Source organism: Podarcis erhardii (genome assembly GCF_964252035.2).
Source record: "Podarcis erhardii genome assembly, chromosome: 17".
Taxonomy (NCBI): Eukaryota; Metazoa; Chordata; class Lepidosauria; order Squamata; family Lacertidae; genus Podarcis; species Podarcis erhardii.
In genome coordinates, this window is record NC_138515.1 from 5,440,679 (window position 1) to 5,459,374 (window position 18,696).

General features: G+C 47.4%; 1 long non-coding RNA gene across 1 annotated transcript in view; it reads left to right on the plus strand.

Annotated features, from left to right (window-relative positions):
• The first annotated feature begins 3,808 nt into the window (after positions 1–3,808).
• The window catches only part of LOC309332571, a 264,539-nt gene continuing 249,651 nt past the window's right edge, over positions 3,809–18,696 (plus strand). Inside the window, exon 1 of the long non-coding RNA XR_014152187.1 lies at positions 3,809–3,953. This is a non-coding gene — a long non-coding RNA (uncharacterized lncRNA). The remainder of the gene's footprint in view (positions 3,954–18,696) is intronic.

Sequence of the window (18,696 nt, forward strand, 5' to 3'; positions counted from 1 at the left end):
GTTTTTTAAGTTTTGTTTTTTTGTTTTTTTTGTTTTTGTTTTTGTATTTTGTATTAATTTGGAAATGCTAATAAATATTCATTAAAAAAAAAAAGAACAAGACATCCTTAGAAGGCATGTCAAACATTAAGGATAGGGTGGGTGGGACTCAATTGAGTTCACATTTAAAGAAAAACCCACCCGTTTTACAGATTTCTCAAAACAAATATGCACTTCTCCAGATTTTGCAATGCAGCTTTCCAGGAGAAAAATGCAATCGATAATGTGCATATTTAGGAGAAATGCTGCTGAATTTTCATGAAGACATGAAAAAGAAATCCAAAGAAATCCAAAAACTGATATAGAAATGGGGAGAACTGAACTTAAGATTTGAAAAATGAGACAACTGAGAAAAGCTGAAATGGGCAGGTTCACCTATCCCCACGCACGCTGAAGTGTGAAGTGGTGGATGACAGAGATATTGCTCCTTGGCCCTTGTGCTTTCCGGACTGTGCCTGCCCAGCCCCTGTTCCTCTGTTCCTCTGATTACTGTTTTGGTCCATTTCTCTTCCCCTTGCCTTTCTCTCTCTCTGCTCCTGAGTGCTCTCACTTGGGCTGCCCTGGGCAAGGGAGAGATGATTAAGGATGGATGCGGCTGATAGCTTTAGAAACCGTTCTTTGGCTCACTCGCTTTCTCACTCTCTGGCCCGCGGCCTTTGAGTTTTGCTCTCTGCTGTGAGATGACGAAGGTTGCCTGTTGGAGACCAACAGGCTGGCCTGTTTTTATGAAAGAAGAAACAGGAAAGGTGACAGGGATCCTCCATCGGTATGAACGGGAGTGGGAGAAACATAAATAGGGGTCAAACTGGTCCTGCACTGGTCTGCTTCATCTTGCAGGAAGGTGGGGAAATTGGCTTGACTTGTGTCTCTGCCACTGATGTCCAGAAATCAGCAGGTGACACTTTTACTGCAGCCTACCTTACAAAGGTCAGAGTCACACCTGGTGCTCCACCCACATTTATCTCTGGGCTGACTGCAAGCAAGCAGCACTTGAAAGTTCTCTTAAGATTGGGCTGAATTACTTTCCCCCTGATGTAAACGATGCTTTAAAGCTGCATTCTCTCACTAGACAACTTTCTGGCGCAGCACGCCAAGGTGTGCAGGGCCAGAGGTCAAAGTGGATGGATCCACAGGTGCAATTCTTTGTGTGTAGGTAGGTTATATTCCAGCCAGACAAAACCCAACCCCATGACCACATCTCTTCATCCAGGCATCCAAAAGGCATTAGCGCAGTTCTAGGAGACGTTTGAATTATGGTGCTAGAGGAGACTCTTGAGAGTCACATGGACTGCAAGAAGATCAAGCCTATCCATTCTGAAGGAAATCAGCCCTAAGTGCTCACTGGAAGGACAGATCCTGAAGCTAAGGCGCCAATACTTTGGCCACCTCATGAGAAGAGAAGACTCCCTGGAAAAGACCCTGATGTTGGGAAAGATTGAGGGCACAAGGAGAAGGGGACAACAGAGGATGAGGATGTTAGGCAGTGCTCTTGAAGCTACAAACATGAGCTTGACCAAACTGTGGGAGGCAGTGGAAGACAGGAGTGCCTGGCGTGCTCTGGTCCATGGGGGTCACAAAGAGTTGGACACGATTGAACGAATAAACAACAACAACAAGGAGATGTTGCAGCTTGATAAAAAGCCCTCAAGGAAGGCACAGAGCAGGGCAAGTGAGGAGCATGGCTTGGGAAGAGACCAGAGGGGTGGATAGAGACACCTGGGACTGCATCATTTGTCTTCCAGACCTGAGGCTCTCCTCACCTGCTTTAAAGAGTCAAAGATGATCCCGGTTGAGGCCTGGATCATTGCTTCAGAGGAGACATTCTTTGGGATTAGAGAAGGGGAGTAAATTAATGCAGGGGAATAAATCACTGCAGGCCCAATGCGGACTAGGCCTCCCTATGCCAGATAGTTTGAGTGAAAAAGAGGAATCCATGGAAGTTGCAGCAATGCGTTTGTTGTCATGTGCAGTGTGGTGATGTAGGAGGAACAATGTGGGGAGGCAGTGTGGAAAGGAAGAGACAGGAGGTGGAGGGGATGAATACCACAACAATGTCGTCTGAAGAACTGGGCTGAAATTTATCAGCATTTCAAGCCCTCGCAAATGGTCGGAGAGTCTGAAAGCGCACACGCGCGCGCGCGCGCGCGCACACACACACACACACAATATTGGATGAAATGCCCCATCCCCAACTTCTCCCCAATTTAGCGTACAGCTTTGGGCACTTGGGACACGCCATACAATTTAAAGCACACCTCCTTGGAAAGAGTCCTGGGGACTGTGCTTTGTTAAGGGTGCTGAGAATTGTAGCTCTGTGAGAGGTGAACTACAATTCCAACCATTTTTTGGAGAGTGGGAAATGTGTGTTGAATGTGCTTTAAATGTACAATGTGTATGCAGACTAAATCTGTAGATTACAGATGCCACTCAATATATTTTAATATCGTAGAACAGGAACTGGGGTCCAGATGCTTCCCACCCCACCCCTGGGCCTCTGTTCGACTCTTGGGACTTCCCCTACGAGACACACCCTCCCGAGATAAACTCATCACACCTGCCGCGCTTTGCACTTTCTCCCTTGAAAGGCTAGAGAGGGATATGTATACAAAGGTAAAATTTACATTTGTTGCCCAGCTCACTTTTCCCTATAGCCTCTCCCATCATCTGAGGTTCCCCAGAAAGGAAAGTGGCCTTGGGCCAAGAAGGGTTTCCTACCCATCATAGAAGAAAGGTTTTGGCACTTACTCCTTCCTGTCTTCCTCTTCTTGCCCTTTGCTCTTTTTATCCACCTGTATTAACCCACAAGCTAGTTCTATCCAGTATTAGCGGGGCTGAGGAAAAATCAGACGAAGATAATTTCCCCATAATTTTATTTTGGGGGGAACGACTCTTCTCTGCATTGTTGGGGAACCCATCCACACCAAAAACAATTCAGCAAAATGGCTCCTCCAAAATCAGTGCTCACAAATAAGGTGGATAATTTTGGGAGGCCATCTTTTGCTCAGCTCTTTCAGTTGGTGAAGGGCAGTCTTGAGTTAAGGGTCTTTCCAAAGGCAGAAGCTGTGGAGGGATTTCAAGTGGCATTTCCAGACTGTGGACCATGAGTTTCATTCAGGTGGTCCTTGGTGTGTCTGTGGCTTTGTAGGTGAAGACAGGAGTCAGTACACCCATCACCCATTCATACTGATTTTTATTTGTATTTTTATGGCTTCTTTTCTTTCTTATATTGTATTTTATTGCATTGCAGTTTGAATTCCGATGAACTCACAGAGCACACTTGGCAACATGAATGACAATTGCCACAACAAGCATCAAGACCATAAACAACAGTGGTTTATCGGGGAGAATTTGGGAACTGCACTTAAAGGCTCCACAGATGTCCTGTGAAGGAGTCCAGTAAATAATGGGCAGGAAGAATTATAGCAGATCTGAGGGTAGCTGTCAGCATAATCCTGTACATCAGGGTCTCTTACTCCAGATGCTGATGGACTCCAACTCACATCAGCCTCTGAGCCAGCATAGCCAATGGCCAAGGATTCTGGGAGTTGTAGTCCTGCAATATCTAGAGGGCACCAGGTTCTGCATGCTTGCTGCTCTTGCTGCATGTTTACTTGGATGCGGGTGGCGCTGTGGGTTAAACTACAGAGCCTAGGACTTGCCAAAGGTCGGCGGTTCGAATCCCTGCGATGGGGTGAGCTCCCATTGCTCGGTCCCTGCTCTTGCCAACCTAGTAGTTTGAATGCACGTCAAAGTGCAAGTAGATAAATAGGTACCACTCTGGCAGGAAGGTAAATGGCATTTCCGTGGACTGCTCTGGTTCGCCAGAAGCGGCTTAGTCATGCTGGCCACGTGACCCGGAAGCTGTACACCGGCTCCCTCGGCCAATAAAGCGAGATGAGCGCCGCAACCCCAGAGTCGGCCACGACTGGCCCTAATGGACCTACTTTTACCTTATTAAGCTCGACTGTGGCATGGGATCGCAGGCATTGGTTGGAAAGGCCAGGGGTCATGCAGGTCAGGGGTCTAATGGGGAGGAAAGGAAGGAAGGAAGGGCAGGGAGAGTCTGAAAGGGAAGCACAAGGAGGCTGTGCTGGGGCACCAGCAGGCGGATTGTGGGAAGGATCAGGTTCAATGTTAATAAAACCACAGAGACATGATCTAGAGGAGCGGGAGTTGCTCTCCTTTTTCAGAGCTTGGTACAGCATTTCTCCATGCTGCTGGATGAGGTTTTACTGCCCCAGCTCAGCTGCTTTCCTCTCGCAATTTATGAATTACTCGGCACAAATGCCAACTGTTTCTGATGCCATTTCACTCATGGAGGGAGGGATGAGGGAGAAGCAATTGCATTAATTCATCACTAAAAACAGGGTCTGAAAGAGATCTGTTCCAGAGCTGGAATCTGCCTGACACACACACAGATACACACACACATTTCATCCATTTATATCTCCTTCCTTGCCTATTATTAATCGGCATTAGATCCATTTCAGTCCGGTTTCCGTCCTGGTTTTGGGACGGAGACGGCTCTGGTTGCCTTAACAGACGATCTCTGTAGACAACTGGATCGAGGTGGGTCAGGACTGCTGATCCTTTTAGATTTGTCAGCAGCCTTTAACATGGTCGATCATGATCTTCTGGACCACCGCCTCGCAGACGTGGGGATACAGGGCATAGCCCGTAACTGGTTGTGCTCTTTTATCTCTGGTCGGGGACAGAGGGTGGCACTAGGGAGGGAAATGTCGTCGCGCCACTCCTTGGTGTGTGGAGTGCCGCAGGGCGCAATTCTCTCCCCGATGCTTTTTAACATCTTTATGCGCCCCCTTGCCCAGATTATCCGGAGCTTTGGGCTGGGCTATCACCAATATGCTGATGACACTCAGCTCTATCTGCTGATGGATGGCCACACCGACTCGGCCCCAAACACACTGACCAGATGCTTGGAAGCTGTGGCTGGATGGTTTCGTGGGAGCCGATTGAAACTAAATCCTTCGAAGACAGAGGTCCTATGGCTAGGTCGGGATGGCATGGGGATGAGGGACCAACTCCCTTCTCTTGCGGGGGCCCAATTAGTGCCATTGCCTTCCGTTAAGAGTTTGGGTGTAATCCTTGACGCCTCCCTTTCCATGGAGGCGCAGGTTACAGCAACAGCCAAGGCGACATTTTTTCACCTTCGCCGCATCAAGCAGTTGGTCCCTTACCTTTCCCACCCTGACTTGGCCACAGTGATCCATGCGACGGTCATCTCCAGGCTTGACTACTGTAATTCGCTCTACGCGGGGCTGCCCTTGAAGCTGTCCCAGAAACTCCAGCGGGTACAGAATGCTGCAGCGAGGCTCCTCACGGGGTCTCTGCCATGGGAGCATATTCACCCAGTGCTTTTCAAGCTGCACTGGCTCCCGGTGGAGTATAGGGTCAGATTTAAGGTGCTGCTTTTGACCTTTAAAGCCCTTCACGGCCTAGGACCCTCGTACCTACGGGACCGCCTCTCCTGGTATGCCCCATGGAGAGCCTCAAAGTCCATAAATAACAACACCCTAGTGGTCCCGGGCCCTAAGGAAGTTAGATTGGCTTCAACCAGAGCCAGGGCCTTTTCAGCTCTGGCTCCAGTCTGGTGGAACGCTCTGCCTCATGAGACCAGGGCCCTGCAGGATCTGATTTCTTTCTGCAGGGCCTGTAAGACAGAGTTGTTCCGCCTGGCCTTTGGCTTGGAGCCAATTTGATTCCCTCCCTCTCTCTCTCTCTCTCTCTCTCTCTTTTTTTTTCTCCTTCTTTTCCTTCTCCTCCTGCGATGAGGCTACATTTTAATATTTTAATGTTGTGTTTTATTTTTATTTTTAAGTTTGTAATCATTCATCTTGTTTTTATTATTGCTTGTAAGCCGCTCTGAGCCCGGCCTTGGCTGGGGAGGGCGGGGTATAAATAATAATAATAATAATAATAATAATAATAATAATTTTCGTATGATGTACATGCAGACCACTCCTCTCAAAGTTTACTCGAAAGCAAGATCCTACTGCTTTCAATGGGTCTTGCTCTCGAGGGTGCAGGGCTGCAGACAGGTGGGACCTGCAGCAAAACGTACTGCAGAGCCTTGTACCTCTGCTCAGGGCTCCAGCCAGCCTCTTCCAGGATACACCATTCCATCCTCAGCCAGCCTGCTCTAGGATGCTCCATTCCATTCCATTCCATCTCCCCCTCCTGCAACAACCAGTTAGCAATCTGGGTTCGCTGAGTGTGTTCAGTCCTCACTGAGCTGCTTGCATGGGGTGGGGATTGGGGGTTGTCCCCTCTTAGGATTTTCCTTCCCTCTAATGCTTTTTGGACTTCTGCAAATCTCGGCGTTTCCCCTGAGCTGCTCTCTCCCTCTGCTGCTCTCTCCCTCTTGCAGGTTTATTGTACAGTTTCAGATGCATATCGAACGCACACGGTATGAGTAGAAATGATTATAATCCAAAGTGTCACATTGCTTCATTGCCGTTATGGACCACTTCCATACCCAACGGATCACTGTGCTCTTCAGGAGAGGGCCTCCTCTCTAGCCACCATCTTATCAGGAATCTGCTCCTCACAATATGGGAATCGGGTCCTCTGGAATTCCTTCCCATTAGACAGGCACCAACTCTGCGATCTTACCAGTGCCTGCTGAAGACCTTTCTCTTTCAAGCGGAGATCTTATGCAGTCTGCATCTGTAATGGAATTGTTTTTAAGATGCTTTAATTACAGTGGTACCTCAGGTTACATACACTTCAGGTTACATGCGCTTCAGGTTACAGATTCCGCTAACCCAGAAATAGTACCTTGGTTAAGAACTTTGCTTCAGGGTGAGAACAGAAATTGTGCTCCGGCGGTGCAGTGGCAGCAGGAGGCCCCATTAGCTAAAGTGGTGCTTCAGGTTAAGAACAGTTTCAGGTTAAGAACGGACCTCCAGAACGAATTAAGTACTTAACCCGAGGTACCACTGGATTTTGCTTGTTTTTCTGCCTGGCCAGGATATAAAAAACTCCTCCTCCTTCTTCCCTGCCAGGAGAAGACCTCAAAGGTGTCATTGTGCCAAGAATGCCAATCCCAACTGCTGCAAAGCTTTCTAGGCCAGTTCAGTCTTCTTTTCTGAAGAAGTAGGGCCCTTGGGACAGGATATTTACCAATCAGGGAACCACCAGTGCTTGGGAGGCAGAGCACCAGCTGTGCAAGCAGAAATTTTCAAATTCAGTCCCTGGCATTTGTGGTTAAAAGAATCCTGGGTAGCAGGTGATATAAAAGGCCACATCAGGAGACCATGGAGAGCTGCTGCCAGTCCGAGCAGACAATACTGGACTAGATAGACCAGGCTTTCCCTATTTCAAGAAGTGAAAATCCGGACACAAACAAATCATTGACCTTTTTCGGGGGTGTGGTGTGGAAAAAATGCAACCCCCCCACAATTTTAGGAATGTCACTTCCACCATTTAGGACGTCACTCCCGCCATTGAAATCCCGGTACCCGGTAATGTCTGGGAAAATCTGCATGTATGGCAACCCGAACATAGACCATGAGACTGACTCTTCGTGAGGCAGCTTTGAACATTCAGCACTTTCTCTGCTAAGCTAAATCTCCATGTCCGTAATTCTTTTGGTTGTGCGCAGTACACAATACTATGAATGCCAACAAGGAAGGAGTGGCTAGAATCCCCTGTGTGACAGAGATGCCACCCCTCTCACAAAAAAAAGGGTTTTTGAACATTTTCCTTCAGCTACTGTGTCCAAAGAGGGTCTTATAATAATAAAGGTAGACAGAGGTATGTTGAACTGCCTCGTGGTCGATTCCAGAATAAGAACATCAGGATGTGTGGAGGCGTGTGGAGGAATGAATGCATTCAGGTGTGTGGAGGAATGAATGCATTCAGGTGTGTGGAGGAATGAATGCATTCTTAAGCAAATGAATGAAGATAGATAAAAACAGGCAAATACTTCTAGACTGAGCAGAGAGTGAGGAAAACAAACCAAATGAAGTGTGGAAAGTCATGGTAACCCTCTGCTAACAGCCAATATTTTTTCTTGGGTCAACAGACCTGCATAACCTGCTTTTTTGAACTGTAAACCTGGACAGATTTCATAGGGCTGTGTTGATTTTGATATCCCACAGCCCACCTTTGTACTGATGGCAAGGCCCTCTGGAGACCTTGGGTCACCCTCGCCTGTCCAAACCTTCTTCTCTTCCCTCCTTTCACCCTTTTCCCCAATTAAATCATCCCGCTTAATTACAATAAAAGGCCAACTGTTTACCCAGCTCGACATAATTAATATTTGCTGCGACCGGGGTTGTGAGCTTGGCTTTGCCAGCAGCCGTGCAGTTTGGGAAGGGATTTGGCTGTATTAGCAGGGGAAGAGACAGCTGTCTCGCTTACTGATACAAGGGCTGGGGTGGGCGGGGTGGGGGGGCTGGATTAAAAAGAGAGAGAGCCTGGAATTAGACTTGATGGGGTTGTGCGGGAGAGGAGGGGACATTATCCGCACAGACACATCCCAATCACAGGCCTAATTGCAGCACCCATTATTCTTTATTAAAAACCAAAAAAACAAATATTCGGCTAAAAGCTGCAAAAATATCTGTTTTACCTTCCGTTCTCTGTGAACGGACTTCATCTCTTTGCTCTATTGGGATAGATGTATTAACTGAGGTACAAAGTGCTTGGAAGGGCCTGTCAGGCTGATGTGAGGAGACACAAGTGACAAAGGCCAGCTTAGGCAGCCATTTTGGCTTGAATCGATGGTGACGGTGAGAAGGACAGCCTCTCTCAGTAGGCTGCTCTGTCAGTCTTGCTCAAGGAGATACGGGTTTGTTTATGGATTGCATTTTTATCCCACTTTTTCTCCAGCAAGCTGTGTGCCTGAATAGGGATTTGAACCCTGGTCTCCTGGTCGGATACTCTAACCATTGTACCACACTGGCTCTCATTGGGCAAACAAGCCTATTGTTCAACAAGGCCTACTGCTTTAACAAGGTCTGTGGTTCAGTGTCGCAAGGCTGTTAGGACTTGAATTAAAAAGAGTCCTACTGGATCAGGCCAGATCTCTTCCCTGATCTTGTTCTCCCAGCTGGCCTTCCAGAAACCTCCGTGGAGCCTGCTGGCAGGACCTGAGTGCGACATCACCCTCTCTTCTGCAGCTCCCAGCAACAGGTGATTTGCAGCAGGTCCTGAACCCAGAAAGAGTAGCACTGTGGTTTAAACCACTGAGCCTCTTGGGCTTGCCAATCAGAAGGTCAGTGGTTCAAATCCCAGTGATGGAGTGAGCTCCCATTGCTCTGTCCCAGCTCCTGCCAACCTAGCATTTTGAAAGCACACCAGTGCAAGTAGATAAAAAGGTACCACTGCGGCGGGAAGATAAATGGCATTTCTGTGCGCTCCGTTTTCCGTCACGGTGTCTCGTTGCACCAGAAGCGATTTAGTCCTGCTGGCCACGTGACCCGGAAAGCTGTCTGTGGATGAAAGGTGACTCAGCCTGAAAGCAAGATGAGCGCTGCAACCCCACAGTCACCTTTGACTGGACTTAACCATCCGGGGTCCCTTACCTTTACCTTTTATCTGAACTTAGGACTGGGGATGCAGCTTGTGTGTTGTTGTTGTTGTTGTTTAGTCGTTTAGTCGTGTCCGACTCTTCGTCACCCCATGGACCAGAGCACGCCAGGCACTCCTGTCTTCCACTGCCTCCTGCAGTTTGGTCAGACTCATGTTTGTAGCTTCGTGAACACTGTCCAACCATCTCGTCCTCTGTTGTCCCCTTCTCCTTCTGCCCTCCATCATTCCCAACATCAGGATCTTTTCCAGGGAGTCTTCTCTTCTCATGAGGTGGCCACAGTCTTGGAGCCTCAGCTTCAGGATCTGTCCTTCCAGTGAGCATTCAGGGCTGATTTCCTTAAGAATGGATAGGTTTGATCTTCTTGCAGTCCATGGGACTCTCAAGGGTCTCCTCCAGCACCATAATTCAAAAGCATCTATCAAGCTTGAGTGTTACCCTTCACCAAACATGAAACTACATGGAGAGCAGGTCACCAGTCAAGCGAACGCTGCTGCTCCTTGCCTTCCAACCCGACAGGAGCCAAAAGTGATAGAGGGTGTATATCTAGGATTAGAGAATAATGAGCCAGACCAAACAGACCATCCAGCCATTCATTCCAGGATGAGCTCCCTCCCCTTAGGGTGGGCTAGTGTGATGGCCTGGGACTCGGGCTCGGACTCGGAACCAGAGGAGTCTCAGTCCGCACCAGATCCTCTGCCTCAGGTGGCATCGGAACCAAGTCTGGGGCCTGATTCTGAAGAGCCCCAGTCTGCACAGGTTCCCCTGCAACAAGCACCAGCTGGGCTGAGTCAGAGGCCTGAGCCTGCCCTGGCTCCAGATGCGGGGATTACCTTTTTGCCTCCAGCTGGGCCATCACTTACAGCTGCTCCACTACCAGTTGGGTCAGGAGAGGCTGAGGTGGCCTCTGGGTCTAGTAACCCACCGACATCTCCCGAGCTGCAGAGACTAAGGTCTGAGAGAAGGAGAGACCTGAGTACTCGCAGGAGTGCTCGCCTTCGGGTGAGACAGGGAGGTGAGTCACCAGGGGATCAGGACCGGCCGTTACCCAACAGAGATAAAAGGCTGTCGGACCCCGCCCCAGGTTGCAGGAGCAACACGGCTGTTTGCTAGAACCTGCCTGTGACCCGGTGCCTGACCTAGCCTGGTTTCCTGCCTTGACCCTGTCAGAATGACTCTTTGCAGAACCCTTGGAAGCGGGACTGGACCTGGACCACATTGTTTGGGTTTACCCCTGGGCCCAGCACAGCTAGGTTGCTGCTATCATCCTGCTGTAGAGGATTTTACCAATCCATACCTCAGTTGTGGTAAAATGTGCGATAAAGCCTGTCATCTGTGTGAGCTCAGTGTCATAAATAGAATGAGGGGATATGAGTCTGACTGACTAGGAGGACCACCGCGGTGTGTGTGCTTCGTACAGAGTGCTGCTTGGGGTGCGGGGACCACGTACGCGACATGACGCGCTGTATACAAATCAGCATAGATTCCATGTTTGTGGCAATCGCTTCCCACACTTCCCCTTCTCAGTGGTTTGTTTCTGTCACTAAGACGATTTCCCCTGACGCGCCATCTCCTCCCAGTGCCAGCTTCCTTTGTGGGTTCACCAGACATAATCCTGCGTCCCATCACAGCCATTTCCCGCCATAACCCACCAGGATGTCACACAGGATTATGACTATGCAGAGAGCAAGGAGGGAGAATTCCACTATAAGACTAATCCTCCAGCTTCTTCCATGGAACGATGTTAAGGTGATTCCCGCCAGCATTAATGAGGCTGGGAAATATGATTATCTCCCCATTAAAGTGGAGGGAAACTGAGGCAGCGCGAGACTGATGGATGTATTATCCACATGCTCTCCGGACGTAAATGGTAAGTCTGGAAGTAGAATTGTGGTATTTGTGTGCCCCCAACATTACAATTAATATTTGATCCTAAGTTCCTGCCTTCCCTAGAGGAGTGATTTCCAAACATACAGATTTCAGCAAACACTGTAGGTTCAATGTTGTGCTTAGTGGGGTTATGTGTGCAAGGAACAAAGTCTGCTTGCACAATGAGACTCTTCCCCCCTGCTAACCCATATGCCTGCCAAACCTATTACAGTCACCTCATCATCCAAACCCTCCAGAGCAGAATTTGGAGGGGGGGAGGGAGAGAAGTCCTGCTGTGTGTTAGAACCTCGTTCTATGCACAAAACAACTCAGTTTAATATCACCCTTTGTTCACATTCTCTTGCCTGATGAGGAATGCCGAACAATACTTGCACATTGCAGAGGGTTCCGGACCATGTGCAGTGGTAGCCAACCTGGTGCTTTCCAGAGATTTTGGACTGCAACTCCCAGTAGCCCAAGCCAGCAACATGTTGACCAGCCTTGTTCTAGAATGCACACAGTTCATGTGAGCACTTGGCTAAGCTGTTTAGGCCACACAAACACTCAGGCTGGTGCCCAATTTAGCAAGAGCCTCTTAATCTCAAGGTTGTGGGTTCAATTCCCACATTGGGCAAAAGGTTCTTGCATTGTAAAGAGTTGGACTAGATTGCCCTCGTGATCCCTTCCGACTCCATGATTCCATGGGCTGCTCTTGGCTTGTGTCTTCCCGGACAGTGGCAATGACTCTGCTCTCCTTCCTGGACAGTGGAAGCATGAAACCCCCTTTCCTGGCAAGCACTAGCTCTGCACACCCTGAATCCCCTTACCATGAAGGTAGTTTGCCCTGGCGGCAGCAGCAACAGAAGGTCTCCTTAGCCAGCAATTCCCTGCATTGCCTCTGAGGCTTCAAATGCACTGTGTTCTGATGTGTCTACAGTGAGTCTTTTGGCGGCGGCTGGTGCACTCCTGCTTCCTGATAACAGAAAAGGAGACCCTGTGGAGAAGATGGGATTGTGGGCCCTCTCGTAGGCTTGGGCAACCAGCCCAGTGATGCTGACCTCTGGCACCAGGGCTGCCATCACTGCATATGTATTGGGGGTACACCTGAAACTGCAGGCACACATTGCCATGGAGATTGGTAGCAGTGGGCACACAGCTAGCCATTAGTGGTTTTCTCATCTAGGTACTCTGATAAGCAACTAAGGAACTCCAGGGTTCTCTAGCACGTTAGTGGAGTTTTGAAGATGACTTACCTGCCAGCAAACTGACCGGTAGCACCTGCACTGGAAAGACCCAGGAATCACCATGAGTGCCATAGGATGTTGTGTTAGGTAAAGGTAAAGGTACCCCTGAATGTTAGGTCCAGTTGCGAACGACTCTGGGGTTGCAGCACTCATCTCGCTTTATTGGCCGAGGGAGCTGGTGTTTGTCCGCAGACAGCTTCTGGGTCATGTGGCCAGCATGACTAAGCCGCTTCTGGTGAACCAGAGCAGCGCATGGAAATGCCATTTACCTTCCCGCCGGAGCGGTACCTATTTATCTACTTGCACTTGACGTGCTTTCGAACTGCTAGGTGGGCAGGAGCTGGGACCAAACAACGGGAGCTCACCCCATTGCGGGGATTTGAACCGCCAGCCTTCTGATCGGCAAGCCCTAGGCTCTGTGGTTACATAGCTTTCAAATGCACCACTTTGAAAAGGTTCGGTTTTCGCTTCTAAACAAGGGACTGAGATGCTCTGTCCTCCTTTTTCTGGCCTTCTTCCCTTTGCCCCTTCTGGTCAGTACAAAACGTGATCATGTCCTCAAGTAAAGCTACTTTCTCCACTTAGTTAATGGATTTTGTTTTGATTTGTTTGTTGCCTGGTTCAGCAGCAGAGGATTTTGCAACACAGGGAGTGTCCCGGTGTGCTTTTTTTTTGAGCACTTTAAAGAATGATTTTATACGGTGGCTGGGAAGGAAACCTGTCACCCAAATGGGGAAGAAAATGGCAGATTTTTATTTTAACCCATTGTCGGCCCTTAGAAAAGGCAAAAAGAGGCTGACATCTCATTTGGTTACTTGGGATGCTGTTGTTTCATTATTAGACTTTTCAGCCCCAAGGAGTGCACCATTTAGATCATGGTTGGCCCCAGATATTTTCATAGAATCCTAGAATTGTAGAGTTAGAAGGGACCCCAAGAGTTATCTACCCCAACCACCTGTAACATAGGAATCTTTTGCCCAACATGGGGTTCGAACCCACAAACCTGAGAGTCAGAGTCTCATGCTCCACCAACTGAAGCTATCCCATGCCTGAGGTAAAAAACAAGATGATTCCCCTTCATTCCATCCAGAATTTGACTGGGCTCTCAGGTCAATGTTACTTCAGCACTGGGGATGGGGCAGCATCCTGCCCTCTACCTGAGGGCAAGTAGCCAAACAATTTAACCCCTGTGTTGCAAACAATAGTCAGTAATATCCAAGGCAACACGATGACCAAATACAATGATACGATATCAATATACACTCTTTATATACTATGAAATATATAAAATCACATAAACAGAAAACATAGGAATCTCTGAAAGTCACAAAATATGCACTCTTAATGGATTATCTTGAAAACATAAAACCAAATGAACATAAGTCTTATAAGTCTCTGGAAGTCTTTGAAGACTATGCAAGTCTCTGAAAGAAGCAATGTATCAGATTCTTATCTGGTGAAAACAGGCTGTAAAGCTTTGTTTATGACGTCCAACGCTGCCGAAGTAGTTCACAAATAGACGCTGTGAACAGTGATTCCGGATATGCCCACTGTTTCGTAGAATTCTTCTTCAGCACAGCAGAAGGATACAGAAATGCTTCATAAACCCATCTATATGGTGAATGGAATTGTATAACAACATTTGCTATGGAGCAATGGTCATAAAGTTATGTAGTCACACTCTACTCATTTGGATGAGGCACGTCAGGCACCCAAATCTCTTGGGCTGCTCCTGCCATATTTGAACTGCCTTCCAGAGAAAGAGGGAAAGCCCTAGCTTCCATGCCTCACTTTTAGCTGTGAAACCCCATTCTCTCTTTCCAAGGTCTCTAGCCCATGCCTCCTTGAAAACACATCCCCAAAGCAGTGCCCTGGTATCATTACCCTGAGCCCTGCTTGGATGTTTTGAAAGCTGGAGGATGGGCTAGCATCCTTTAGCTTCCTTCTTCTCCGTTTGCTTAACCTCAGCGGCGTAGCGTGGGTTGTCAGCACCGGGGGCAAGGCAAGTAATTTGCGCCCCCTAACCCCTAACCTGCCGCCGCTGCCAGCTTCTTCTTGCTGCTGCCTGGGCTGGGGTATTTACGGTAAGGTAGCCACGGCGGCGGTGGCGGCGGGTCCGTGTCAGGTGATCTGAGGCGAGTTGCCGCTGCCGCTGCCGCCCAAACGACGCCGCTTGCCCGGAGGAGGAGGGCAGAGAGGCGAGGAAAATGCAACATGGCCCAGCAGCTGCAGCAGCAGCGGCGGCGGTGGGGCTGTGAGGAGGGGCTGCTTGGCGCACCCTCCGTGGCCCTGATGTGCGGGGACCGCGGCGAGCGCTGAGAGACGCTCCCTGCCGGACGCCTTCAGCCCGGATGCGCGCACAGCTTGTCGGTTCCGCAAGACATGGGGCTCTGCTACCGCCTGTGCCCGAGGCTCTTCGGCGACTCCGGAGGCGGCGAGCGCGCCCCCCCCCAGATGTTGCGCCCGGTGCGGCTGGCCCCCCTGCACCCCCCACGCTACGCAACTGCAAAGCAGTGCCCTGGTATCATTACCCTGAGCCCTGCTTGGATGTTTTGAAAGCTGGAGGATGGGCTAGCATCCTTTAGCTTCCTTCTTCTCCCTTTGCTTAACCTCCTTGTGTTTCTGGTCGATTGATTTATGTTGATAGGCCAGTGTGGCCTGGCTGCATTTTAACTGTACACAAATGACAAATGTCCATTAGACACTGTCCCTACAGTAAATTATTTGGTATGCTCAGGATATCAGTGGCTACACTCATATATTCACAGGCTTGTGTGACCTATCAGAGGTACCAACTGTTAAGTTGCACAGCCCTTGGTTCTTGGAGTGCTTGTGTTGCCTCCCCCTGTTGCCATACCTTGCTGGCTCTTTCTGCCTGTTCACAGGAAATATCAGCAGGACTCTGGGACTTAACGGTTCTTGAGAGAGCATTTCACACAGGGAGGTATGCTCCTCTCTCTTGAGTGACAGGTTTGAGTTTCTTGCACACACACAAGCAAACATAGACACACACACACTTTCTCCAGAAAGTCTCTGGCTCACTCTGACAGTTCAGAATGTTGCCTGCTCTTATAGAGAGAAAGACTTTGTCCCTGTATTTGAGAGGGGATGCCAGGTCAAGACTGTGGGGTGTGAAACACAGAGCAGTCAAATTACTGTATTCTCCCAAAAGTAAGAACTTGTCAAGAATGTATAACTTGCTGTTGAAATGGAACACTCAGGATGAAACAGTGAAATCAGCTATGATTAAATGGGCACAAGATGTTGGACATAATATTATGATGGCTGACTGGGAACAGTTATGGACCACAGGTATGAAATTTATGGCATGCAATGCCTTAAGAGAGAATATAATAAAAATGATATACAGGTGGTACATGACATCAGTCAAGCTTGCAAAAATATATCATTTGCCTGATAATAAATGTTGGAAATGTAAATAAACTGAAGGTACATTCTTTCACCTTTGGTGGACATGCTCAAGGATTAAGACTTTCTGGGAAATGATCTATAATGAAATGAAAAAGGTATTTAAATATACTTTTCTGAAGAAACTAGAGGCCTTTCTCCTGGGCATGGTCGGCCAATTGGTGCCAAAGAAGGATAGAACTTTCTTTATGTATGCTACAGCAGCAGCAAGAATACTTATCGCAAAGCATTGGAAGACACAAGATCTACCCACCCGAGAAGAATGGCAGATGAAGGTGATGGACTACATGGAACTGGCGGAAATGACTGGCAGAATCCAAGACCAGGGGGAAGAGTCGGTGGAAGAAGACTGGAAGAAATTTAAAGTTTATCTACAGAAATATTGTAAAATTAAGGAATGTTAGAAGGAGGCTGGAATGAAGTTATGTGGCTTTAGCAGAAATATTATAGTATCTGTTCTTATCAGTTGAATATCTGATATGTCCTCTATTTGAAAGGATTAAGTCAAAATTGATTGTTAATGGATGAAAGGAGGAAAGGTAAAGTTATATTATATTAAGATAAATTATAGGATAAAAATTGGGAAAGATGGAAAGGATTTGCTGAAATAGCTAACCGAACTAGAATACAAAAAAGGGAGGTGCGAGGAGGTCAAGGAAACAAGCAAATGAAAGATAAGTTATGAGAAGGTTCGTTGTGTTTTTTCTATTTTCTGTTTTTTATAATTATTATTTTCTTTTTCCTATTCTCTCTTTTTTATTGTGATGTGATGTTAAGTGTTGGTTTAATTTGGTGTTTTTTCTTTTTCTTTTTGTAACCTTTGAAACTTTAATAAATATTATTTAAAAAACAACAACAAATTACTGTATTCCTAGAGTGAACATAAAAAGGGGATGTCTTGACCAGCCAGTTGTAACTTCCTATTTCCTCCTGGGCTGGGACAGACTTCCTCTGCATGTAACCAGAGTTGGGCGTGGCCTCACCTGTGCAGGTAACAAAATAGCACAGAGGAGGCAGCCATCTCTCTCTTTGACTATCTCTCTTTGAACTATCTCCTTATGCGATGGATTCCAGGTGTATATACTTTGTAACTTAAGTCTGCCTTCTGGGATCCATTTGTGAACAGAATGTGAGTAAACTATTTTATATACTTTTATACAAGAGTGTGTCATGTCTATCTTTTTATGAGGGACTAAAGGGGAAATTACCAGAAGACTTATTTTAGAGGCTTAAACAAGCCTGCCAAACCTACCCGCTATACAAGTTTGAAAAGGGGAATGTTACTCTGCTAAATTGTTAACACAAGTTAGGAAGGATATATTTGAACAATATATCCTCTCCTGCCTTCCTGAACATTCCCACAAAGACCACCCCACACCTACAGAAGGAAGAAGCCACCGCCAAAGAAAATTGGCAAAACAAATTAGCGAACTATGCAGGACAAATTAGATAATCGGTTAACCCAAGAAAGAAAGAGGAGTTTGATTTTTTTTTTTAAAGGGAAATGTTTAATGCAATTTTTTTAAAGCTTTGTGTATAGATTTTGACATTAGTAGAACCTTTAAAAGTCACTTGTAATAAGATGAAGAAGGCCTTAAAATTGAACTGTTAAGAATACAGTGGTACCTCGGGTTAAGTACTTAATTCATTCCGGAGGTCCGTACTTAACCTGAAACTGTTCTTAACCTGAAGCACCACTTTAGCTAATGGGGCCTCCTGCTGCTGCCGCGCTGCCGGAGCACGATTTCTGTTCTCATCCTGAAGCAAAGTTCTTAACCTGACGCACTATTTCTGAGTTAGCGGAGTCTGTAACCTGAAGCGTATGTAACCCGAGGTACCAGTGTATAAGGTTTTATGGACGTGCATGAAGAAGCACAAATGGAACCAAGAGGGGGAGTGGAGGGAAGTCAAGCAAAAAATTATGGTTTGAAATTTTGTTTATGATGTTTTTTCTTTTTCTTTTTTTTGTTATTATAAAATTAATAAATTGCTTACCAAAAACCAAAACCCCAGAATGTTGCCTTGCTCTGTTCTAAAACTGCTTCAGCAAACCTCGCAAGATCAGGATTTTCCATATAAATGCAGCGAAAAAAGCTGGCACAAACATAATCAAGCATCAGTTTTCCTCTGCCACAGACTTGTAGCCCTTGGACTTCCAGCCTTTCACTTGCGCTTGCTTGGGCCCTTTCTAAAGGGGCAGAAAACACAACGTGAGAGAGACCATCCCTGCTAATGGGTAGTGAAAGCATGCAGAGAATTTGCGTTCTTTTTGGTTCCCTGCTAATTGTCCTTGCCTGCCTGAGCTTGGAAGTACAGTAATATGTGGTGCTTTTAATATGCAGCTCAGTGGGGACTTCTCGCCTATTTTAGCATCTAGAAATGTTTTGCAGACAATGGGGTTCGAAAGCTGATGGACCAGCTCCACCTAGTGAGGGGGAAATGAATAGGAGATCCTGACTGTGGGAATTATTCCATAATATATTATGGCTGAGTAAATTTTAACAATTCTGCACTTTATGGATACCACTAAGCACAGTATTCAGTAGATGCAAGTAGGAG